This window comes from Haemaphysalis longicornis, unplaced genomic scaffold (assembly GCF_048455015.1).
Source record: "Haemaphysalis longicornis isolate Haplotype H1 unplaced genomic scaffold, Haemaphysalis longicornis Haplotype H1 scaffold_7, whole genome shotgun sequence".
Classification (NCBI taxonomy): Eukaryota; Metazoa; Arthropoda; class Arachnida; order Ixodida; family Ixodidae; genus Haemaphysalis; species Haemaphysalis longicornis.
The window spans coordinates 89,415,524-89,439,676 of NW_027526422.1; the positions used below are offsets into that span (position 1 = coordinate 89,415,524).

Consider the following 24,153-nt stretch of genomic DNA (forward strand, 5'->3'; position numbering starts at 1 on the left):
GTTAACCAGAATACTGTCCGGTTGGCCACCCTACTCAGGGGGGAGGGGATACGGGAAATGAAAGGGAAAGAAAGGACAGCGGTACATATTAAAGGAGAAAATGAGAGAAAGAAAAGTAGAAAAAACACAAGGCGTGACCAGGCAAAGCACATGCAGAGCGATTAACCAAGCTCTCAATCACTTTCAGTACAAACGTTATGTTGATTTCTCTCTAAGAAAACACTACAATAAATGGCACTGCATGTTAAAAAACATGGCGTCTTTTTTCAACACAATCCCCCCTCCCCCCCCCCCCCCCCCCCACCCGGAGGGCCCGTTTTTTTTTTTTCGGGGAAAGGTGGTAACCCTACGATGCTGTTCTGCCTACCTGCTTGCTGTACCTATTACGTCGCCGCCACCGCAAATCCCCACTTGTTACAAACTCAGAGGTTTTCGCACTGTTAGCAGTCGTTTTACACGATGGGTTTGATGCGCCTGACATGCCAGGAGTGACATCGCTTGTAGTATTAGAGCGACGTTGCTTGTCTGCAAGACGGTGCCGGTCAAACAAGCGTTATCAACGCCATAATTCTAACGGCACATTAAATTTATTTCGTGGCTGCCGTGGCTTGCGCAGAAAAGGTCGGGTTGACTGCGATAGCTTTTCTTGAGTCAAATAATGGAGCTTTGCCTCAATCGCTTGCAGCGCTAGCAATGCGGCCTCGTCTGCAAGACCGGTGCGTGAGAAACAAGCGTTAGGACAGCCAGAATTTCAAAAATGCAGCATAAACTAGACACAAGCGACAATATTCGTTGACAACTTACGTAACTATAGAGTTGTTTTAGACGCATCGAACACCGCCCGCCGACATAGCTGATTGCTAACGCGTCCGTTTACTGTTTTGTAGGTCAATGGTTCGATTCCTCGTCGAACGTTTTTTTTTTTTTTTACGTAAGGGTTTCATTAGCTCCTTTTTTAACGACCAGGGTAAGCGCCTGTTCCTTGCTTTCTATCACGCCGACATTTACCACCCTCTTCCTAAACCCAAAGTAGCTCGTTTTCTCGCACGTTCTCTCTTGAGAAGCCCGCCGTGAAAACAAAACCAAAACAAACGTCAAACCTCTTTACAATATCAGTATATATTTCAATTACTTTATGTGTATTCACTTTTTGTGTTTAAAAACCTTAAATTTAAGTTATAAACACATTTCAGACTTTGAAAGCAGAAAGATAATTACCAACATTACAGTACTAACACAATTTTCGTCAAACATAGAGGTGCTGCATTTGAAGTCTGGCAACTATCTCTCACTTTTTGTGTGTTTTTTCATGGCGTTTTGTGCCGAGTGGTTGGTGGCGTGATTTAATCTGTTTTATCTATTTCAAGCTTAAATCATAGTTATAGAAGCTTTATGGGTGATGTCTACCCTTCCAACCTACGCGTGTGTTGCACATCGGGACCCCAGAAGAACGATCATCGCCGGATAAAATACTGCGCGTCAAAAGTGGATGACATTGCATCAGAACAAAGTGTGTTCGTGTGTCCGCGAGATGAAGACGACAGTGAAGGAGAATTGTACGTTGGAAACATCGTTTTTGCTCGGGTAAGTACGCATTTTTTATTATTCTGTATTTGGTTGGAACGAGTTCTGGTGTTTATGGGTCAGTAATTCGCTAGACCCCCATCTCGTTTACTGAGAGACTACGTGAGTTAGTATACTTGTTTGGCGCCCAGTCCACCGTTTCCGCAGAAGTCAGCATCAATTTACGCTGAAGCTAGACCTTGGCTACGATGCTCGCGCTATGGTACACGGCTGCTAATAATTTCACATCACGCAAGGCTCTTTAACACCGGGGCGTTTGTTTATGTGTCTCTCAAACAGTGCCTTTGCGGTTGCAGATCGCAGTCGCAATTTCGCGTGAGTGGCACAACGCTGTAATTAGTCCTCCCTCGTGAATACCCGCGGTATACCAAGAAATAACATGAACAGGAGGTTCCCTGGAAGTGCATGTGAAAACGCGTACACGGCGTCTCGTAGGTGTTGTGAAATCTCTCCCTCCCCCCCCACACGAATTCCGTGCAGTGCGCTTCGCAGCTATTGCGCTCGCGAGACCGGCGACCGTACGCCTCGCGGTCTTCGGGCCGCGATATGTGTGCTGTTCTCGTGAAGCTCGACAACAGCGTCGTGAAATTGCCGTACTCGCTCGCCAACGCGCCCCGACAGCGTACGCGTCGACCGGGTGCTGACGGAGTTGTGCTGGAAGAAAAGCAGGCAAGAGATGAGGGCGCACGAGGTGTAGTTAAACATGAGAATTTACAAAGTGCAAGGTGGAGAAAATAGTATGTAAGGGCAGGAAACGGTGAGAGAGTTCGGGCCGCGCGCCAGCGAGCGAGTGCGGTAATTTACGTTGCCGAGCTTCACGAGTCTGGCACGAATATGACGACGCCCGTCTGAGAGTTCATAGAGGTATAGAATTCACATACGTGCAAATTGAAGGTGAAATGCGCGCATGTGGCCTCGCAGGGAGTTAGCATAGTCTCGGGGTAGTGGGGGAGATTTCACAACGCCTACGAGGCGCCTGCCGATTCTGTCAGAGTAGCTCTCGGGAAGTCTGGGGCTTGATATCAGAGGCATATGTATTGTTTAAATTAGTGCAGAAAATTGAGCCAATTCGCAAGTTCTCATTTTCGCAAAACCGCAGGCCATACAGAGACTAGCATGCGTTCCATGCAAATGCGTTCCATGCAAATTAGCTCAGTAGCTAGCTTTGCATATATCATGCATACCCCACTCACAGTACCTGTGGGTCTAATAAATACATTCTTACTGTGACCTAAATTTCACTTGGGGTGTTCCGGGAATGTTCTTATTAGTGCCTTGGAGGTTACTGTCTTTAAACGATTAAAAATCTACTTGATGTAAGCATTCGTGCTTTGTGTGTGCTCTTCTTGTATTTCAAGAAGTGTCAGCACACTCACAGATTATGCACCTGCAGGTGCTGCTGCTGGCTGTCCTGGGTCAGCTGCCTTCCAGTCCAGTTTCAAAGGCTTTGCCAGGGCCTCCCTTGGCCAACCGACACTGCACCTGCTGTACCCAAGTACTGCCTGGCCTTTCGTTGGTGCTCCGTACGCTTTGCCGCCAGGAATGGTCATTCATCCATCATCTGGCCGCTTGGACCACCCGTTCAGAAGTCAGCGCATTTGCTCGACACATCGGTCCAGGCACTGCTGCCATATCGGTGCACCCACCGATTATGTACTTTCAGGTTAGTTATTGCATGTTGTGGAACCTGCCATGATGTATACCTGTTAGCAGTGCTGTGGCCTCTGATTATTTGAAACATTTTCATGAAGCAGTGCTGTGCGTATGGAGCGTGTCATTGCTTAGCAGAGATATTGAAGAGAATCTGGGGCTGACGACTAAAGGGCAAGAAGACAAATTGAACTGACTTTGAAGCAAGTATTCGTATGTAATCAAGCCAAGCAATCCTTTAGGATCTTTCGATATGGTTTTAAACTTGCAATACAAACTGGTCTACTTCAGATCATACTGGTATTAATCATACTATACCGAAAAGTACATCCCGCAGTCTGTCGAATTCTGACAGCGCTTTTTTCCAGTCTCTCATGACAGGCACTAATCTCTTTAAATCAGGAGACGGTACTTCACCATTAAATTTCCCTAACAAGCACCATATGCAAGGTCGGGAAACATTTCATCCACTCTCAGGTCGCTAATTATTTATAAAATCACAATATCACATTCGAGTATCACCACGGTTTTCACAAGGGTTACTTGAGAAACACAACTTTCAGGATTTGTTCACGATCTACATTGATCCATTGACACAGGCTTACAAACTGCGGTAGTTTTTCTCGATTTTTCTAAAGCATTCAATCGCATTGCACACCACAGACTACTTCTCAAACTTCACCCTAATGTCCTCACTTGAGCAAAAGATTTTCATTCTTCTCAAATGCAGTTTACTTCTAATAACTATATACTTCTTTTGCTCGTGCCACTTCGTTGTCCCCCCAGGCAGGTTGCTTGGTCTATCTTCCATGTTGCATATCCTCCCATGTAGGTCTATTTGCAGATGATGTTGTAATTTATCACACAATTTCTTTCAACTACACCGTCAATGCTTTCAATCTGATCTTAACACAATTAACTCCTGGTGCTGCAAATGGCTAATGTCGCTTATCTCTAAAACAAAGTGCATGACTTTAACGGTGGCAAGTCTCGGATTGTAAATACTTACTTCATTAACAACAGCCTGATAACCTCTTGAGACAAAGGTGTTTTGGTAGGCCGGTAGGGGAGGGGGGATTGCATGGTGGATTTCAAGAGGTACATCGATTGGGAAAATAAGACGTGTGATTAATATTTTCATTTGCACTCCAAAACTCGCTTTATTTCATATGTTTAACCCACTGCCGTGGCTAGGGTGGTGTGCTGTGGAGGCGAATGTCGGTTAGATACCGCTTGGTGTAGCCGCTTTTCAGATGGAGGCAACACGTAAAGACGCCCGTGTTTTGAGCTTTCGATGCGCACAAAAATACCCAGGTGGTCAAAATTAATGCGAAGCCTTCCCCTACGGTGCTCCCCATATCCCAAGTGTAGCTTTGGCGTGTTAAACCACCGTCTTTTTTCATGTTTTTGGTATATTACCAGCTGCTGTAGCAGGTGCAACTTAAAGGTAAAATTATACATAATGTTTCCAAGAGCTAAATATAAAGGCCATATTGAAGTGCGTTTATGGGTCTATCTCATAGCAGTAGTGAAAGGTTATATACTCTGGTGCAGGTTAAGAACGGCAATGGCTCATGTGGTGTAGTCCAGTGTTTGACGGAATGCCGTGTAGGCAGGTAAAAGCATTATTGCAGTGATGAAACGTCGGTCACTGACCAAGTCAAGAAAGCTATTTAACGGTTTGTTGCTTGTTCACGGTGAGCATGTGTCGTGGAAAACGATGCTATATATTGGGCATTACGCGGCGCAGTGAGTTTGCATAGATATGGTGCAGATTGCCATCCATTATGTTGATAATGTTGGGCGTCGTCTGAACGATGAGGGACTCGAGCAGTAATCGAGAAGATAGATTGCACTCAGTTGTCAGTAATTTTGTCTTGTTCCAGTCGACCACGTGTCCCGTCCTCTCACGGTGCTCTGCCAGTGGACTTGTTTTTGCATGGTCCTTGTTCACTTCGTTCCAGTGCTGCATTAATCTTCTGTGCAGATTGCCCGTTTCGCCAATGTACACTGATTTGCATTCAGCGCATGGAATCTAATAAACAATGCCCGGAAGCTTGGAGCGTGAGAGGGGGTCTTTCACGCTGACAATGTCAGAACATAGCTTGCTAGTGGGCACATGCACGATGTATGCACTGCGTTTCTTGAAAATGTGTGCAAGAGTTTCACCGATGGGTGGGACGTAGGTAATTGCTGCATGTTTTGATGCAGTCCTTGTGGTTGCCTAAAGCATTATATTCAGAAAGAAGCGAAGAGGGCGACTAGCAGGAATCCGCATTGACATTAGCAGGCAGAAGCGTCTACAAGGCCTGTGTTAAAACGTGCTGCAATTCTCGTCCTACACATCAATCAAGCTTTTGCACGCATTTTCAAGAAACACATTGTGCACATCATTCACGTGCCCACTAGCAAGCTATGTTCTGACATTGTCAGCGTGAAAGACCCCCTCTCATGCTTCAAGCTTCCAGGTGTTTATTTTTTGAACGAAAAAAGGGCCATTTAAAGGTGACACCTCCTTCCTTGCCGATTTATGATGCCTGATTGTTCAGTTTGTGGGGATAAGTTTAGCAGATTGCTCACATGTCTAACCTGTATTTGTGCTTGAGCAGTCAAACGCTGATGTTAGCAGTGAAGTAGGTGAAAATTGTACTTTGATTGTAGTTGTGTGCAGATTACTTACATTGTGTTAATTCGTAGAAAAGCAAAATTGAGGTAACCCTGCTAACTGTTCCACATTGCAGCATTTTATTATGCAAACGTTAAGGAGTTCAGCTGCTTGTTAAAGGTGAAATAAACAGTGGTACAAAAAGAAGAGCATCTACTAAACAGAAATATATTCACAATCGCAGGATGCCAACGGTCCGCCTACCAACTTGTGTCCTGCATCGTTGCTGCTGGCTGGAGCGGCTCATGGAACATTTTCCAGATTCTCAAAGTTTGTGGTCAAGCGCTCCTCCAAGTGAAAGATGCCGCAGAGGGATCTTTTGTTTTAATGCCACAATTTCATGTGCTCAGCAGCTAATTTACTCGTAAGCCTTTTTAAATATTCATCACCCGAGAGGGCATGTTACCTTCGTATTCGGTGGAATGTGTCTGCACTCGGGTTATTTGTGACAGAAACAAGTGAACCGCGTCGTGAGAGTCATTGTGGCCTTGTTGATTGTGCATGCTTCTGAAATGACATTTTCATTCGACTGAATACTTTCCAAATATTACGATTTGTGAACAAATTATGGTAAAGTCATGATTAGTTGTACTACAGTGCAGGAAGGAAATGCCAACATACGTTTTAAGCACCTCTGATATTTCAGATCGTTGGCTGGTGAGCAATAAAACAAAACTGAATTTTTTAAACGTAAAATCAAATATTCGTTGTCACCAGTGCATGACCATAGTAAAAGCTATCTAGTCACCAAATTTAGAATTAGACACGAAATGCCAAGAAAAACAGGGAAATAAACTAGACAACTCGCTACAATAAACCAATTCGTAAAATTCCTCAATGTTTATAAAGTGATGATTCAGGCGGGTTAGTAAAGGTGTCAGTGGGTTTACACACCCAACTTGCAGGGAAGCACATGAGCTCTCAATATTAACATGTTTTTATTGAAGACCGTCTTCCTTCATTAAGCTGCTTTGCACATTGATGCCAGTCTGATAAATGTAGTCCTGAATTTTTGTTATTCCCGGCCGCGGCGGCCGCTTTTCTGATGGAGGCGAAAAGCAAAAACGCCTGTGTGTACGAGATTTCGGCGCACAATAAAGATCTCCAGGTGGTCAAAATTAATCCGGAGCCCTCCACTACGGCGCGCCTCATCGCCTGCGTTGCGTCGGCGCGTTAAAACTAGGGGTGTGCGAATATCATTTTTTTAATTTCGAAGCGAATTCGAATAATAAAAACAAAGTTCGAATCGAATCGAATATTTTTCGAATATTTTTCGAATACGAATACTTTTTTGTAAAATTAATGTTTTCACCATCTAGAGACACAAAAACTGCAACTTTATTGCACAACAAATCGCACAAAGTAAAATTAGGAATTACACAATACCATTGCACTCAACAGATTAAGGTCTGCACTCACTTAAATGTTAACATGGAGAAAGGTTAACTGCTCGACATGTTCGGGGAGCAGTGACAACCTCCTGCTCGTCACCACTTTACCAGATATCGAAAACAGCCGTTCACTTGAGACACTAGTAGCTGGCATGCCCGAGCCCGTGCACATTGCGGCGCGCTGATACAGTAAAATCTTGATTATACTAATCTCGCGGGACTGCGAAAAATATTCGTATCATCCGAAATTCGTATGAACCAACACAGACCAAAAAATTTAGCGCTGGAAAACGTTTTGGTTTATTTCTTTTCCTACTTTTGCGTGAAGAAATTCGTGATTTTTCTGCGTTTTTTAACCCCCGTGTCGCAAAGCAGTCCTTTCTGGAGCACGTAAAGCTTCGCGCTCGTCTCCTCACTCGGTGTGCCCAAGCTCGCTACACGCCCCAACAGCCAAGCGTGAACCGCATGGTGCGGTTTTGCACACGATTCGCTCGCCTCGGCTCTGCGAGCGCTGTATTTTCACGCCCACATCGACGATTTTGCGCCCGCGGTAGCGCCTACCTCGGTCAGAATATGACGCAGTACGCGCGCGGCAGAATGGAGGAGCCTGACTACTTGCGATGAGATCGAGACAGCAGGCTTGGCTCCGCCAGAGACGGTTAGGCTTAGCACCCCGGCAAATATTTTATGGGCGCTTTCACTAGCGGCGCGGATGATGTTTTATAGTACCGTTTTCGCATGCATTATCAGCTCCTTTACCGCACAAGCAACTTTGTGTCTCCCTTGAGCCGCATTTTAAAGAGTGGTTAGAAGCGGTCGCTCCGCTCGAGCGCCCGCGCCACTTCGCGGCTGGAGCCGACGCCATGTTGACGTCGCCGGCCGCGCCGCGCGCAGCGTGGGGGTGGTTTCGCGGCGGTGTCAGCGCGTTGGGCGTGCGCAGAGCGTTTTCGCGAGCAGAAAACAACAGCCCGGCCGTTTCTGGAGAAAGAGTGACAAACAGGGGAGCGAGAGCCGTCACTTGCTCGTTCAGCAGTCGGGTGCCTCGCCGGCTCGTTCGTACCTTCCGCCGGGCCGCGCAGGTCCGTTCGTAACAGCCGAAATTTTTCCCATTGCAAACGATGCAATTTCGCCGGGACTTTTCGGAAATTCGTATCATCCCGAAATTCGCACCCCCAGAATCGTATCAACGAGAGTCCACTGTAAATAACACCGATACAGACACGCTCTGAATTTTGTTTTTTTTTTTTTTGGGTGGTTCGAATATTTCGAATAATAAAAGTGTCGTTCGAATCGAATCGAATACCAAAAAATTCGAATCGAATATTCGAAGTTTCAAATATTTGCACACCCCTAGTTAAAACCCTACAATCAATCAATCAATCTGAATTTTTGTTATGATCAATCTTTGTATGGGAACCATATATTTTTATATGATGTCGCTGTGTATTTCTGAAACTGTATCTAGTCACGAATTCCAATTTGTTGTGGTCAGGTTTTTTCAAATAATTCGTAGCTTTTTTAACAATTATGGTATATTTTGTGTGCCTAAAGGAATGCCTCATTGCATGTTTAGCCTATGTAGTGTTGAAAGCGGACATTTTGCTTCAAAGTGGAATGTCGGGCTAGCAACATGGTACTTTGCGTGCTGCTCACTTTCATTCATGCCATTATTTTTTATATTATCATTTAAAATTAAAAGCCAACCAATTTGCTGTCGTTTTAATTTTGTCACCTACTTTATACTTTTTTTAAGAGAACGACGGGACAAACTTGTGCCGTCATTCTGTTTTAACTGTTTTCTGTGTTAACACTGGTTTTTTATGCATTCAAACATTTTTTATGAGTTTGTTGAACAGTGATTAGTTCAGGTGCTCAAACAATTTTTGGCTGCGAAGGCTCCCTGTAGCATTTATATAAGTGCTCTCTGCTCTATTTTTGAGCCAATACCCCATCACCAGTCTTCATGAGGTGGTCTTTTGTAGAAATGAAGTTGAAATAAATATTTGTTTGCATTGCTTTACATGTTTTGAAAGAATTTCTTGTTCATTCTTGTTTCTTTCAACCCTGTTTCAGAATCCTGCTTAAGGAATTTCCTCTGTTATTTTTTTTCAGAACCAGGAAGGGTGCTCATCCTCGGTTCTTGCTGAAGCAGCAGTATCCATACTTCACGCGTGAGCTCTGAACACACAGTAATTATGGTATGAAACATTCCACCAGCATAAGCTTGCTTTGTAGAGGTAATTGTAGATGTCAAAGCTCTTGACAGTGTAGCCCAATGTCTGGTGTAACGCGCAATGTCTACAACTTGTAAAAATTAATTTTGTGGCTATAATGTTTGAGATTATTTTAAAATGCACGTCAATTACTATTAAGAATCACTGTCTAAATTGGCAGCCATTTTCCTGGTGGATACAGAAAGTGAAAAAGCGCATGTGTAGAGATTTCAGTGCACCTTAAACGTCCCAAATTTGCTAAAGCTAATCCAGAGCCCTCCCTGTGGTGCACTTCATATCCCATGTACAGTTTTGTGTAAAAACATCTAAAAATTTATGATCAATTTAAACTTATTTTAATGTTTTTAAATGCAAATATTCTCAGTTTAAGCTGCTATATTTAGAGTAAAATATTTTGTAACAATTATATAGCTACCAAAGGTTTACAAGAAAACTTTTTGCTTTTGGTTATGCACCTTCTTATGAAAAGAAAAATGTTGTTAAGAAAGGCAGAAGAAACCCAAATATGGAAATTAGCAAACCCTAAAGCTGCGGATAGACTGAATGTTTTGTAGAGAATCTTTTGCTGATTTCAGTTCTAGTCAACTCTACAAAAGTCTATCGACGTAGAATGCTTGCCGTGAGGCACCTCGTAATACTAGCCAAAACTAACGGGCCCCGGCTGTTGGCTTTTCATTTGCAACAGTGACAAATGACCCCACATCTGCCGGCAGGGACATAATGCAAGGCACAATGTACAAGCTTGCCTCATGATAAAATAATGTTTTATGAACCATGACATTACATTTCAACCATGGGCTTCACCAGGGAACTTGTATGCATTGTTCTGTGATGTTTGCAGTTCTTGTTATTGCTATGTGGGGTCATTTAGTCTAAATGTATGGTTATAAAACTCCATATACCACCAGACCTTGCACGTGCTGTACCATATGAATATTTTTTCGTAAAGCAAAAAGAATAATGCAAACGAAAATAAATGGCTTCGGTACCCAACTTTTATAAGTAGATTATAAGCCGCAGTAAGGAGGGAACTATATTATGAGCCGCAGTACGGAGGAAACAATACATTTTGCATTTGGTCTTCCTTCATATTGAACCTTCCTCCTCAGCTCAAGAATAAGGCACTAAACATTGCAGGTAGCTACCGTGATTGGAAGTTTGATGCAATACTGAGAAGCCAAGGGTTTTAAGGTTCAAGGAAGTTTTGTGTGGTTGAAGTGTTGCACACCTAATTGCTTTCACTGCATAGTATGGTTATGCTGTGCAGTGAAGCTCGAAGGATGTGTACTGCAGTTCGGCAAAGTGAACATATAATTGGTTTTTTACGAAGTTTTGGATAATCAACTACCTCTAAAGTTATAACTCTGTACTGAGATGTGGCTCCTGACTCTTTAAATATATGTTTTAACAATCGGTGACACAAGTTCAAGGAAATTATCAGCTGACGTTGAGCTTCAATAGAATGTCTCACAGAACCGAGCTTGGAAAGCACGAATGTTTCATACCATAATCGTGTGTCATATTGTGCAATATGTGGTCTCACACCTGCTGCACCATTTGTGAACCGAGGATGACGCACCCTTTTTGTACCCCTTTAGGTGGGTGCTTTTGCAGAAGATGCTCCTACAGATTGGGGTGCTATGTAGCACCCTAGGATACTTTTAGGTCGAAAAGGGTGTTATAAGGCACCTGTCTTCTGGGGTGCTTCACAAAGGGTGCTCCTGTGGCGACAGAATCCAAGCACCCTAAAGGGCGCAAAATTTTCAGTTTTTTGGGTGCTCCTGCGGCGACAAGCTGAAGCACCCTTTTGGGCGTAAAAATTTTTAGTGTGTGTCTACTACAAACCCACTCCGTAGTTACACAATCGTGTCGATTTGTCTGCAGCCTTCGGAACCGGAGACGAATCAGCGGGCTTCCCACGACTGCGCTTCCGACCACTGATAAATTTTGGATAACAGAGGATTACGGAATCCACGGCTTGAAAGCACCACGTTTCCCCAAGACTGCTTCTTCAGGGAGCCGCGTCCACATCGACATTTTCTACGGTGCCAACACAAGGGCCATTCGTCTCGTACTGGACCCCGACAAAAGTGTGCGAAAACGACACCGCTTTGTATCGTGCCGTCGGGCACGCCAGACCATACGCACAGACTGCGCAGAGACTTGCATCATGGCTGCCCTTTCAACGTCTCTACCTTTTATAAGCATGCTCGCTCCACGTCGTTGTGGGCCGGGAAGATGTAGAATCTTTTTGAGATCACAGCTGCATCGCCATCGACCGCCATCAACCTGCTGCAGCCAGCTAACCTAATCGACTTGATGGCCTCCTGCCAATCCCCCTTGGCTGGCATCATCATCATCAGGGATCGCGCTTCACGAGCGCACGCATTGCTTCGTTCTCTTCCCTTTGATGTTCCATTAAAGACAGACCTCCATGGTCGCTTCTCTCCCCCCTTGACGGTCGAGTCTTGTCCTTGGGGGTCGACGGATCCCACAATACTCGCTAACTAACGCAATAAATACTATACCTGCATATATTACAAGAATCGAAATCTAAGAATAATTCCAAGTAGCTCTTTATTGCTTTCCAACCCTTCCAGGCGCAAAGAACAAATCCTATTCTACTCGGGATGGCGTTCTATGAATTGAAGAAAATTACTTTTACTCTCTTGTCCTGGACTGAGGACCTGGCCCACTAATCAGCTCGATTTAATTATTAAAGTTTTTTCCTCCTCACCCTACTCCTGCTCCTCTTGAGTATAGTTTTCCTATAACACATATCTGAATATCGGGAAGATATGGCTGTGGAAAATGTACCGAAATATCCCTCCAGGTCTGAACACACAGTGTTACTGTATATTTAACGTAGACGTGGCTCGTTTTGCTCAACAAACCTCCATACTGGTTAGATGCCTGGTATAAAATCAGCACGCGCCTATATACACAGTGCGTTATTTGGAACTCAACCTACAGTTTTTGCAGCCCATAGCGCATGTCGGCAAACTTTCATGCCTTGGCAACGTAAAGTGATGTGAAACAACACGTTTCAGCGTTCGGCAAGGTTGCAAAAACTGTTTTACCTTAGATATGATTACTGGGAATCGTAATGCCTTCTGCCAAAGCCAACAGCCCTGAAGGCCTAGAATTTGTTTTGGTCTTCCATTTTCGCTGTTGTCGGTTATTAGCAGCTGACTGTTCCCTTTGTTCGAAAGATTGCTTAATTGAGAAGCTGACGCCTATCTCCGACTCTTCGCGCTCCGCACAGGACTGGCTCCGCAAGGAATGGGGCGACGCCGGCAATGTTTCTTCTGCAGCGGTATCCAAAACTATACTTAAAATGACACCATGAGCTAGTGAATTTAAGCCTATTATTATGATAAAAAGTTACCCACACGCCAATTCTGATGCGAAAAAGCATCAGACGTTGACCGAGCGCAAAGAAACAGCAGGGAGAGCGAGCCTGAGTGGAGCAGATGACAGATGCGAGAATCCCTAAGCCGACGTCACAGAGGTGCGCTTCGCAGCGCCGCCCGTGTTCGCGCTCACCGCCAATACCTAATGCCCATTTCACAATTCACGTGGTGAGAGCAGCCGGTCTTGATTTTTTCCGCTATTGCTCACTGAAGCACTTAGCCATCGCTAGAGTTAAGCCCGGTCATCTGTATTAATAGTAATTAATAACAGTGACTGAGTGGAAGCAGTTTGGCCGGCTGGGAAAAATCAAGGCAAACTGCTCTTGCTGTGTATTGTGAAATGGGTGTAGGGTAGCGGCTTGGAGCTCCACACAGATCAAGCTAGAGTTAGTCCAATCATCAGTAATAATGGTGATTAATAATTAACGGTGACTCTGGCTAGACAGCGACAAAACGCATTTTGGCAGTTTGAGCAAATATCAAGAAAGAGTGCTCTTGCTGCATGTTGTGAAGCGGGCATGGGGTAGCAGCTTGGAGTTCCATACGGACCGAGCTAGAGTTAGTCCAATCATCTTTACAGTTGAACCTCGTTAGAACGAACACTGATATAGCGAATTATCCGCTATAGCTAACTAAATATGAACTTTGGTTGGTAGCACTTCATTTCAGTGCATTTAAAATCTTAGCAGAAAACAGGAACTGCGAGAGCCACACGATATTGGCTGCAACGAAGGAGAAACTGCCGACGCCCAAAACTGCAGAAGAAAAGGCCCTGTCAAGCATGGTCACTGCAGAAACCTTCATCCTGTTCAGTGTTATGAAAAGCCACTGTATGAAGATCACATCCTTCAAATAAATAAGAATGCAGTCCTGTTTTGTCAAACAAACTTGGTCCTGTTGTAATTTCACGCTTTCATATTCCAGCCCATTTAGTTTGAACTGTCACAAGGAGACAGGTAAGGATTACCTCGTTTATAGTAGGTTCGAAGCCTAGAATAATGTGTTCTTGCATCTAGGATTTTTGCGCGAGCCAGATTGCTGATTTGAAAAGCCGAGTTTCACCTCTACTGTTACCAGTGCATATCGAGTACAGCAAACTAATTTACTGCCCCGAAACTATTTTGTTAGGACAAGGTTCAACTGTATTTATTTATTTATTTAATTAATTAATTTATTTATTTATACTGTCAACCCTCACTTGAGGGTCATTACAGAGAGGGAAGCATAAGATATGGAAAGCAAATACAGACATTGATACTTTCAGCAACTTGGAACAATAACACAATAGCATATTCATTTCACGGCGAGGTAAACATCAAGAGCACATTCAAATTTCTTAACGTCAGAACTTTCAACAATATATCGCGGTAATTTGTTCCATGCTTTTATAACATCGGCAAAAAAAGAATTACGAAAGACGTCCGTGCGAGCACCGAAGGGGCGAACTGCCGCGTCATGGTTGATCCGGCTGCTGAGCTTAATCGGGGGGGTGTACGTAAATTCTTCTATCTATTTTTATTTGACCTTGCATTATCTGAAAAAATACTTTTAAGCGCTGCTTTTGCCGCCTGGTTTCTAGAGATTCCAAACCGCTTAGTTTTAACATCTCGGTAACCGAATCCGTCCTTTTATACTTCAAACATATAAATCGTGCGGAAAGTCTCTGAATTCGTTCCAGTTTACCTATTAAGTCCCTTTGGTGGGGGCTCCAGGCAGCACAAGCATATTCTAAAACAGGGCGCACAAATGTTTTATATGCAAGCAGCTTGACGTCTTTCATAGTTTTCGGTAATTTAGCACGCAAGAAACGCAGTTTTCTGTAAGAGGCACAGCATACTTTCTCGACATGTGTACACCATTTCAAGTCATTCGTAATATGCACTCCCAAATATTTAAATGCACACACCTGCGGTAAATAATTAGGTCCAATGCTGTAGGTAAATGGTAGAACGTGTTTCTTGTTAGTTATGTGCGCATATGTTGTCTTAGAATAATTTATTTTCATCTCCCATGAATACGCCAATTAACCCTCGGCCCTCAGTCCCCAGCGGCTGCGAAGCAACTGACCACGGCGGCGGTCAGACCTGTGACGTAGCAGAGGGTGCTAAGAATCCCTGGATCCGGACAGGCCGCCAATGGAATCTGAACCTGGCAACGTTTAACGCGCGAACCTTATCTAGCGAAGCAAGTCTCGAGGTGTTGTTTGAGGAATCAGAAGCCGCGTTTACATGAATGCGACACAATGCGATAGCAGCGCGTCAGATTTCCTAGCGCATCAGGAGTAATGCGATGCGCTAGCGTTTACATGTAGCGCATTACCCCTGGGCGCGATGGTGGCGCCATTCGGTGTCGCACATCGAAGGTTAAAGCAGCGTTTCTGGCGCTTCCAAAGCTCCCGGCACGGCTGGTTCTGTTCTTTTTTCATGACTCGCATTTTCTGGCGTCTTACATTCGATTTAGACGTTTTTAAATGCAAAGCTGCGTTTGCAGGGCTTACTTTTCTTGTCGACATAATTTCTAATGCGATGCGCTCGCGTTTACATGCACTTCGAAAGTCGACTTACGCGTCTCAATCCAGCCCGGTCTGGCGCATTAATGCGACGGGCTTTCCTAGCGCATTAGCTCCGTTTACATGGATGCGATGCGATAGAAAACTGATGCGATGCGATGCGATGCGCCACTTGTCGCATTCATGTAAACGCGGCTAGAGGGTATTAAATGGGATGTAATAGGGCTTAGCGAGGTTAGGAGGACGGGTGAAGCCTTTACGGTGCTGAACAATGGACACGTCCTATGTTACCGTGGTCTAGAGGACAGAAGAGAACTTGGAGTGGGATTTCTAGTCAATAAAAGCATAGCTGGCAACATAGACGAATACTATACCATTAACGAAAGGGCCGCAGGTCTTGTAATTAGGCTCAATAAGAGGTACAAGCTCAAGGTGGTGCAGGGCTACGCGCCCACATCCAGCCACGATGACCAAGTAGTGGAACGCTTCTATGAAGATGTGGAATCGGCAATGGCTAAAGTAAAAACACAGTATACCGTAGTTATGGGGGACTTCAATGCTAAAGTAGGTAAGAATCAGGCTGGAGACAAGGCAGTTGGGAACTATGGTCTGGGCTGTAGAAATAGCAGGGGGGGACCTACTAGTTGAGTTTGCAGAACGGAATAACCTACGGATAATGAATACCTTCTTCTGTAAACGGGAGAGTCGGAAGTGGACCTGGAGGAGCCCGAATGGGGAGCACAAAAATGAAATAGACTTCATATTATGCGATTACCCTGGCGTTGTGCAGGATGTGGAAGTGCTCGGAAGGGTAAGGTGTAGTGACCACCGTATGGTAAGATCTCGAGTTAGGCTAGATTTAAGGAGGGAGCGCAACAAGCTAGTACGAAAGAAGCCAATAAATGAGCTAACAGTAAGACATAAAGTAGAAGAATTCAGGATCGCGCTGAAGAACCGATATTCCACCCTTAACATGGAAGCCGAGCTTACGACACAGGAAGCCAGCGACAACGTTACACACATTATCACGGAGTGTGCAGTAGAAGTCGGGGGCACTATGGCTAGACAGGATACTGGTAAACTTTCACAGGAGACGAAAGATCTAATCAGGAAACGGCAAACCATGAGAATCTCTACCGCAGCTGACAGAATAGAACTAGCCGAGCTCTCGAAGTTAATCAATAAGCGGAAGACAGCTGACATACGGAAGTATAATATGGAGAGGATCGAATACGTTGTAAAAAACGGAGGTAGCCTGAAAGCAGTGAAGAGACGTCTTGGCGTGGGGAAAAATCAGCTGTATGCACTTAAGGATAAGCAAGGCAATGTCATCACAAATAGGGATAAAATAGTCACAGTGGCCGAGGAGTTCTATAGAGATCTGTACAGTAGCCGGGACATACAGAATAATGCCGAACGAGACAGTAGTTCAGAGGCGATAGACATCCCACCAGTAACGACCGAAGAAGTAAGGAAGGCTTTGAAAGAAATGAAAGGGGGCAAAGCACCTGGTGAGGATCAGATAACAGCAGACCTCTTGAAGGATGGTGGAGAAATTGTACTTGAAAAACTGGCAAACCTGTATACGCAATGCATAATGACCGCAATGGTACCGGAATCTTGGACGAGCGCGAACATCATCCTAATCCATAAGAAAGGCGACATGAAGGACTTGAAAAATTACAGGCCGATCAGCTTACTGTCAGTCGTCTACAAGGTATTTACCAAGGTAATCGCTAACCGAATCTCTGCAACCTTAGATCTCAGTCAACCTAAAGAACAAGCAGGGTTCCGTAAAGGTTACTCAACAATAGACCATATTCACACGATCAATCAGGTGATAGAGAAGTGCGCTGAGTATAATGAACCCCTATATTTAGCCTTCATAGATTATGAGAAAGCATTTGACTCGGTCGAAACCCTAGCAGTCATTCAGGCATTACGGAACCAGGGGGTAGATGAGCAATACGTAAGAATACTAGAGGATATCTACAATGGGTCTACAGCTACCATCATCCTCCATAGGGAGAGCAGTAAAATACCTATAAGGAAGGGTGTCAGACAAGGAGACGCAATCTCTCCAATGTTATTCACAGCATGCTTACAAGAAGTATTCAGAACGCTAGATTGGGAACAGGTGGGAGTAAGGGTTACTGGAGAATACCTCAGTAACCTCAGATTTGCTGATGACGTTGCGTTGCTAAGTAACTCGGGGGACGAATTGCAAAGCATGCTTTCTGCACTGGGCGAACAGAGTAGAACCGTGGCCCTGAAAATTAATATGCAGAAAACTAAAGTAATGATCAATAACCTCGAGACAGCATATCAGTTTGAGATAGGTGGCGAGGCAGTGGAAGTGGTAAGCGAATATATCTACTTAGGCCAAGTTGTGACCCCAGATCCCAACCATGAGGCAGAGATAATTAGAAGAATCAGAATGGGGTGGGGTGCATATGGCAGACATTCCCAGATAATGAATAGCAGCCTACCATTGTCGCTGAAGAAAAAAGTGTATGACAGCTGCATATTACCGGTGCTCACCTACGGGGCAGAAACTTGGAGGCTCACTAAGAGGGTTCAACTTAAATTGAGAACGACTCAGCGGGCAATGGAGCGGAAAATGCTAGGTGTAACATTAAGGGACAAGAAGAGAGCGGAGTGGGTCAGGGAGCAAACTGGTGTTAAAGACATATTAGTAGAAATTAAGAAGAAGAAATGGACGTGGGCAGGGCATGTAATGCGAAGGCAAGATAACCGCTGGTCATTAAGGGTAACAGAGTGGATCCCTAGAGAAGGCAAGCGCTGCAGGGGGCGGCAGAAAGTTAGATGGGCAGATGAGATCAAGAAGTTTGCGGGGATAAATTGGTCACGGTTGGCACAGGACCGAGGTAATTGGAGAAGACTGGGAGAGGCCTTTGCCCTGCAGTGGGCGTAGATAGGCTGGTGATGATGATGATGATGATGATCTCCCATTCATCGCACCATGTTTGAAAATCACCATTAATTACATTTTGGTCATTCGCACACGTCACTGGGGCATAGGTTAAACAATCGTCAGCAAACAATTTAATTTTTACAGGAGGGTTAACAACGTCAACAACATCATTTATATACACCAAGAACAGCAATGGGCCCAACACGGAACCTTGTGGCACACCGGAATAAACATCAAAAGATTCAGACTCAAACCTATCAATTCGCACCAACTGCTTGCGGTTTGTTAAGTATGCCTCAATCCACTTTAAGATATTTTTGTTTACGCCTTTTTGTTTGAGCTTGAAGTGCAATTTATGGTGCGAGACCTTATCGAAGGCTTTTGCAAAGTCTATGCATATCACGTCGACTTGTTCCTTGTTATCTACAGCAGCGGTAAAATCGTGGAGTTTCAACCATTTGGGATAGCGTGGAAAGCCCTTGCCTGAACCCGTGCTGTTGCCTACATATCAGCCCATTTGTCTCCAAGAAAATAGCCATGCTTTTGGCGATGACGTGTTCAAAAACCTTACAGCAAACACACGTCAGAGACACTGGCCTGTAGTTGATAAAAAGCGTCCTATCTCCACCTTTAAATACCGGTTTCACAATGGTGCTCAGTCAGTCTTTTGGAAGCGAATGTGTCAAGAGTGATTTTTCGAAGATAATGACTAAATAAAACGACATCCACTCCGCATACCGCCTCAAAAACACAGTTGGTATTCCATCCGGTCCATTAGCCTTCTTTTCGTTCAAATTAAGTAGCTGCTGAAACACGCCCGCTTGATCAAATGAAACTGGATCCATGGCGCATGTGCAAGTAGGGGCCATTTCCTTATCTTCATCCGTGAATGCCATCTTTGTAAATACAGATTGGAAAAAGCGATTGAAACAATTAGCTACATCTTGTTTCTGAGTTACAACATCAGAGCCAACCGCGATATGTTCAATCGCTTCTTTCCGGTCGCTCAAGTACAGCCAAAATTTTCTAGGCGAAGTGCGCAAGAAACCAGAAAGCGTTTCATTGAAGAACCTTTTTTTTTTGACGTAGCGATTTGGATTTTTAACGCTGCTCGTAGTTGTGAAATCTGTTCAGAGGGGCCTTGTCTTTTGCGTAATATCTTTATTTTGCGTTTAGTGTGGATAATATCTCTAGTGATCCAGGGATTAGTCTTTTTTGTTTTTTTAATCGAATGGGAACAAACCTGTCTATACAGCCATTTATTATTGATTTGAATTTCTGTCACAAACAATCAACTGGCTCGCTTTCAGAGGCTTGCTTGAAATCATCAAAAGCAGTTTCCAAAAAGTCTATAATTGACGTGTCATCTGCCCGGCCGTAGTCACTAACAGGCACCCGAACGAAGGGTCGTTTGCCAGGTTTTGTACCACATTGAATCTCAACCGAAATCATTTTGTGGTCAGATATGCCTTCTTCGACCGTGACACTGAAGCCCTTTATAGTGACCGAAAGGAATACCAGGTCCAGCAGTGACTGAGAACCCGATGTTACTCTAGTGTCCTGTTGAACAATTTGGGTTAGGTTATGGTTGATCATTATTTCAAATAGCTTTTCGCTACTAGCAGCATCCTTGTTACCGGTATATAAAGAAATCCAGTCTATCTTTGGTAGGTTGAAGTCCCCAGCCAGCACTAATTTCGTTGTCTCATTTACATTTGAGCTCAAAAAAGCCTGAAGGTCTTCCAGGAACTCGGGTGAAGTGGCAGGTGGTCTGTATACGGTTCCGATAAGGTAATTGGTGTTCGTGTATCTAACTTAACACCATACAGATTCTGATATATTGCATTTAATTGAAACTGCCGAGATACATTTTTTGACGACAATTGCAACGCCCCCACCACGGGAATTTCTGTCCCAGCGAAACATTTTGTACCCAGGAGGAACAACCACATCATTCGAAATATCGTTGTTTAGCCATGTTTCTGTTACGATCACCACATGGGGAGATCACGACAATAATAGTGAATAATTGATTCTGGCTTGTCAGTAGGCCAAAGTGGTTTGGCCGGTTGGGTAAACTGCTCCCACCAGGGCCATAGTCAGAAATATTTTTCGGAGGGGGTTATGGGTTATCGGAAAAGAGAAGATTTGCTAAAAGGATCACTAAACCTTGCTTGCACACTGCTTGAAAACATTTTTGGCGGGGGTTCGACCCCTCCACCCCCCTTTCGCTCTGGCTACGTCCCTGGCTACCACAGGCCGTTGGCGTGTCCTCTGGACCAAACCATAGAGTTAATACTACTGACTCTAGAGGAAAAGCTGCCCGGCCAGCCCGTGCATTGAAACCGTGCTACACCCGGGCGCAGCCATGATGCCACCCACACAGCGTTGCCCGCTGTCTTTTTGCCTACTAGAGTTGGCGGCAGTAGTGGGTATTCACCTAGTAACCAACGCATTCCATCATGGCAGCCACCGTTGCTGTGAGTGCGCCGTGAAAACTTTGCTGTGCAAACGTTGTGTCAAGTTTTTCCTGTGGTAGGTAGCGAACTTTTGTGCCGTGCTGCCGCGTTAGATGCAGTTTTGCACTCTCTGAAACTGAGAAGGGTAGCGCGTGGATTAGCGGGTACTTCGTACGCTCGGAGAGGTAGCTTTTGCGGGTGCGTCAGGGGAGTTTAGTCGTCGCTTCGGAGTTCAGCGGACGTGTTTTTTCGTGCTCCTGTGCTTCGGAGGGGCTTCATTTCGGTGGCACGTTGCAAGCGCGGGCCGTTGGATGTCGCCCGGCTTTCGCTCTGCTGGCGTGGGCGGTCAAGTGACAGCTCCCGCCCTGCACAGTACCCGTCTCCAAAGCGGTCGGGACCGCCGCAGACTTCGCTCTTCGTCGCACCAAGCTCGCCTCCGCGCTTCACCGTTCCCTTCAAGGTTTCTCGTCTCCCGGATGCAGCATTACGCCAGACACCACTGTTGGTGGTGTGTTGTGTGCGACGGAATCGACCACAGTGGAACTACTCTTCTCTACTCTTTCCTCACCTTTCTAATCTTTACTTTTCTCTCTCCTATCCTATTTCCCCTACTATTCCCGCTTCCGGACTGTGTTAAATGCAGGTGAGCTCCCATGAGAGCTTAATAATATCCCCAGTCCATTTATTTCCCTTCGTCCTTTAAAAAGAAATCACTTCCCCCTGATTGCTTTTTCCCCTGATTTTTTTCCTGGTGGCTTCCCCCGTATTCGCGCATGCGCTGTTTCTGTATATATCATTTTGTGTGCGGCAAAAGAGTTCAGTTGATATGCAGCGCTAGTCCTGTGTAGTCTTTTCTTTGTTGTCCCGTCAGTACAGCGCTATTTTAACATGTTTCACACGCCTGCCCCCCCCCCCCCCTCCCTGTATGCGTCAGCTGATTGTTTCGCAATCTATCGAGGTGCTCTTTACAACTACTCACTTTTCTAGCGAATGGAAGTTCTAACTGGACAACGCTTCCAAGACATGCATGTAAATAGAAATCTTATTTGTGACTGCACTTTATGCTAAACAAACATGCTTTCTGTGCCTGTGCCGGTGCCTGTCTACGAGGCCCCTGCAGCACGTGTGTCAAATTTTTCTCCAGTTGAAATGCTTTTAGGTAGTGGCCCTTGCATTAGCTTAGATTCAATAACCGTGAAATACCCAAGCTTAATATTACTATGTTATGTGCATCATGAAACTCACTCAAGACATTTTCCCTTTTTCTAGGTACGCTTAGAAGATTTTTCATTGATTGTATGCTTGGGGACGTCACACAAGATACATGATTAATGTTGTCAGGTTACATTAGGTCGCATTAATCTATTTAATAGCAGCTTAAACAAAATCTCAACAAAAGCAAACCAGAGACTAGAAGATAACATGTAGAACGTGCATTTCCATTCTGGGTTTGTGGAACTATAGCTTTCAGTACTTCCAACTACAAAGAAAGTAGTGCAAGTGTTCATTAGTCGCTGCAGGGCTCTCTACCTTTTAAAATTTCATTCCCCCTCTCCCAGAATAGAGAAATAGGAAAATTGTGTGAGGAACTAAATATTTCCAGCAAAGCTATGGCAGGCCAATAAACAGACAGGGTTAAAATCCAAAAAACCTTTTTGAAGAAAAAACAATTTCATGATAAAGAAAACCTAAGCACTGGAGAAGAGGAGAAGAACTAACTAAACAAATACAAGCAGAGGCAGCATAAAAGAGCAAAAAATGAACAACACAAATGCAATTCTACGAGGTAGTTAATCACGAAAGCTTGCCACGAAGGAGCAGACACTTCAGGAGAAATTTTTTTTTAATTATAATTTATGTACCCTATTTTACCCTATTTACACAGCAAATCAGACATATTGCAGTGGTTTTAGACAAGATGGAGCTGAAGTAGCCAAATCAGTTCTTGCCTTGAAGAAGCAGATTGAAGTGATTAAGAGAGAAAAACAGTCACAGGTGCTGTAGGGGTGTTACCAACATGCAGCATCCTTCGTTTGCTCATTTCGTCATTTTGCCTGCTTGTTTTATGGCTATCTTTTTTTCGCCCATCGTGCTGTCTTTGTACTGGCCATTTCCGCGCCATGTTTTTTTTTCTCCCGAATTTTTTATCCTTTATTTTATGCCCGTCCTCTCCTTTCCTGTCAAGTTTCCTGTTCCCATTTGCACATGTAGCACAGCCAGCTGGACAGTTCTTCTTTCCTTGGTTAACCTACCTATAGCTTTCTTCTAGTTTCTTCCTTTCTTTGAAGTAGCCCATTAGGTCATCTTAGCCTTGCGCTTACCATCACAAACTTCCCTAGGTGTCTGGTGGTATTACTGGTGGTGAAATAAAATTTGTTGGATGAGAATTGCTTGTACATATGACCCTCTTGCTTTTTCTGTGTTTATTTTTGCTTCCTCTGACAGCCAAAGAGTAATGTACGTATGAAAAGTAACTTGTGCGCAAGATTTTATTGGGCTCAGCTCGCACAAATAACTTCTGACGCCTCAAACAAAACCGGTGGAAGGATGAGAAGGCAAGGCTGGCAATGTCAAATTTCTTTTTTTCTGCCGGAATTGCGACACGGAATATGTTCTATGCTGTGAAGCACATGATACACGGGCTGATGGCATTGTGGTGGCCCATTATTTTTGATGAAAATAAGAATGCTGATGACCACAATCTGAATGAGCATTAGCCAGAACATTCATTATCAGCTACAGCATTACTGGAATCCAGCTTCGGTAATGCAACTTCGTCATCATTTGTTGCTGTGAGCACGCTGGAATGGAAGCGTGGAAATTCCACAAGGTCTGGTGTGACACCTTTGTGACCACTGGTTTGATGGCATAAATGAGAAGGCTGTGCTACACATATCGACTTCCTTCTTTCTATCGCGTATCGCATTTGCATATCGCATTCCTTCCTTTAATCTAGTGTATACAGGTGAAGAACGTCTCCAGGTGGCCCTGGCTGAACCGATACGTGCAGATGTAACTGTCGCAAATAATAAAATTGAGAGTTCAATTTATTGTCGGCTTTCGTAATGACTGCCTTATCCAATGCACATTAAGTGTCTGAATACTCTATATTAGCGATTGATATTCTCATGCTAGGCAGTCTCATTCACCTGCTATAGTTATGTTTGGCAGCTGTTTCAAAATTAACCACTATGGTTGAACTAATGAGCGGCAATAACAATTTATAGGTAAACTCAAATTAATTTACTTTTCAAGGGAGACGTATATCCTTCGTCGATTTCGCCTTGCACAAAATACATGACGGTCCCATCGT

The 24,153-nt window shown here is 44.4% G+C and overlaps 1 protein-coding gene and 1 long non-coding RNA gene across 3 annotated transcripts in view; one reads left to right on the top strand and one right to left on the bottom strand.

Moving 5' to 3' along the window:
- Positions 1 to 24,153, bottom strand: part of LOC144146056 (caspase-2-like) — a 237,932-nt gene that overhangs the window by 177,564 nt on the left and 36,215 nt on the right. The gene's annotated exons all lie outside the window — the stretch shown is intronic.
- LOC144146055 (uncharacterized) lies at positions 939 to 8,072 on the top strand. Its single transcript, XR_013317644.1, has 3 exons — positions 939 to 1,584; positions 2,978 to 3,247; positions 6,084 to 8,072. It is a non-coding gene; the product is annotated as an uncharacterized LOC144146055 (long non-coding RNA).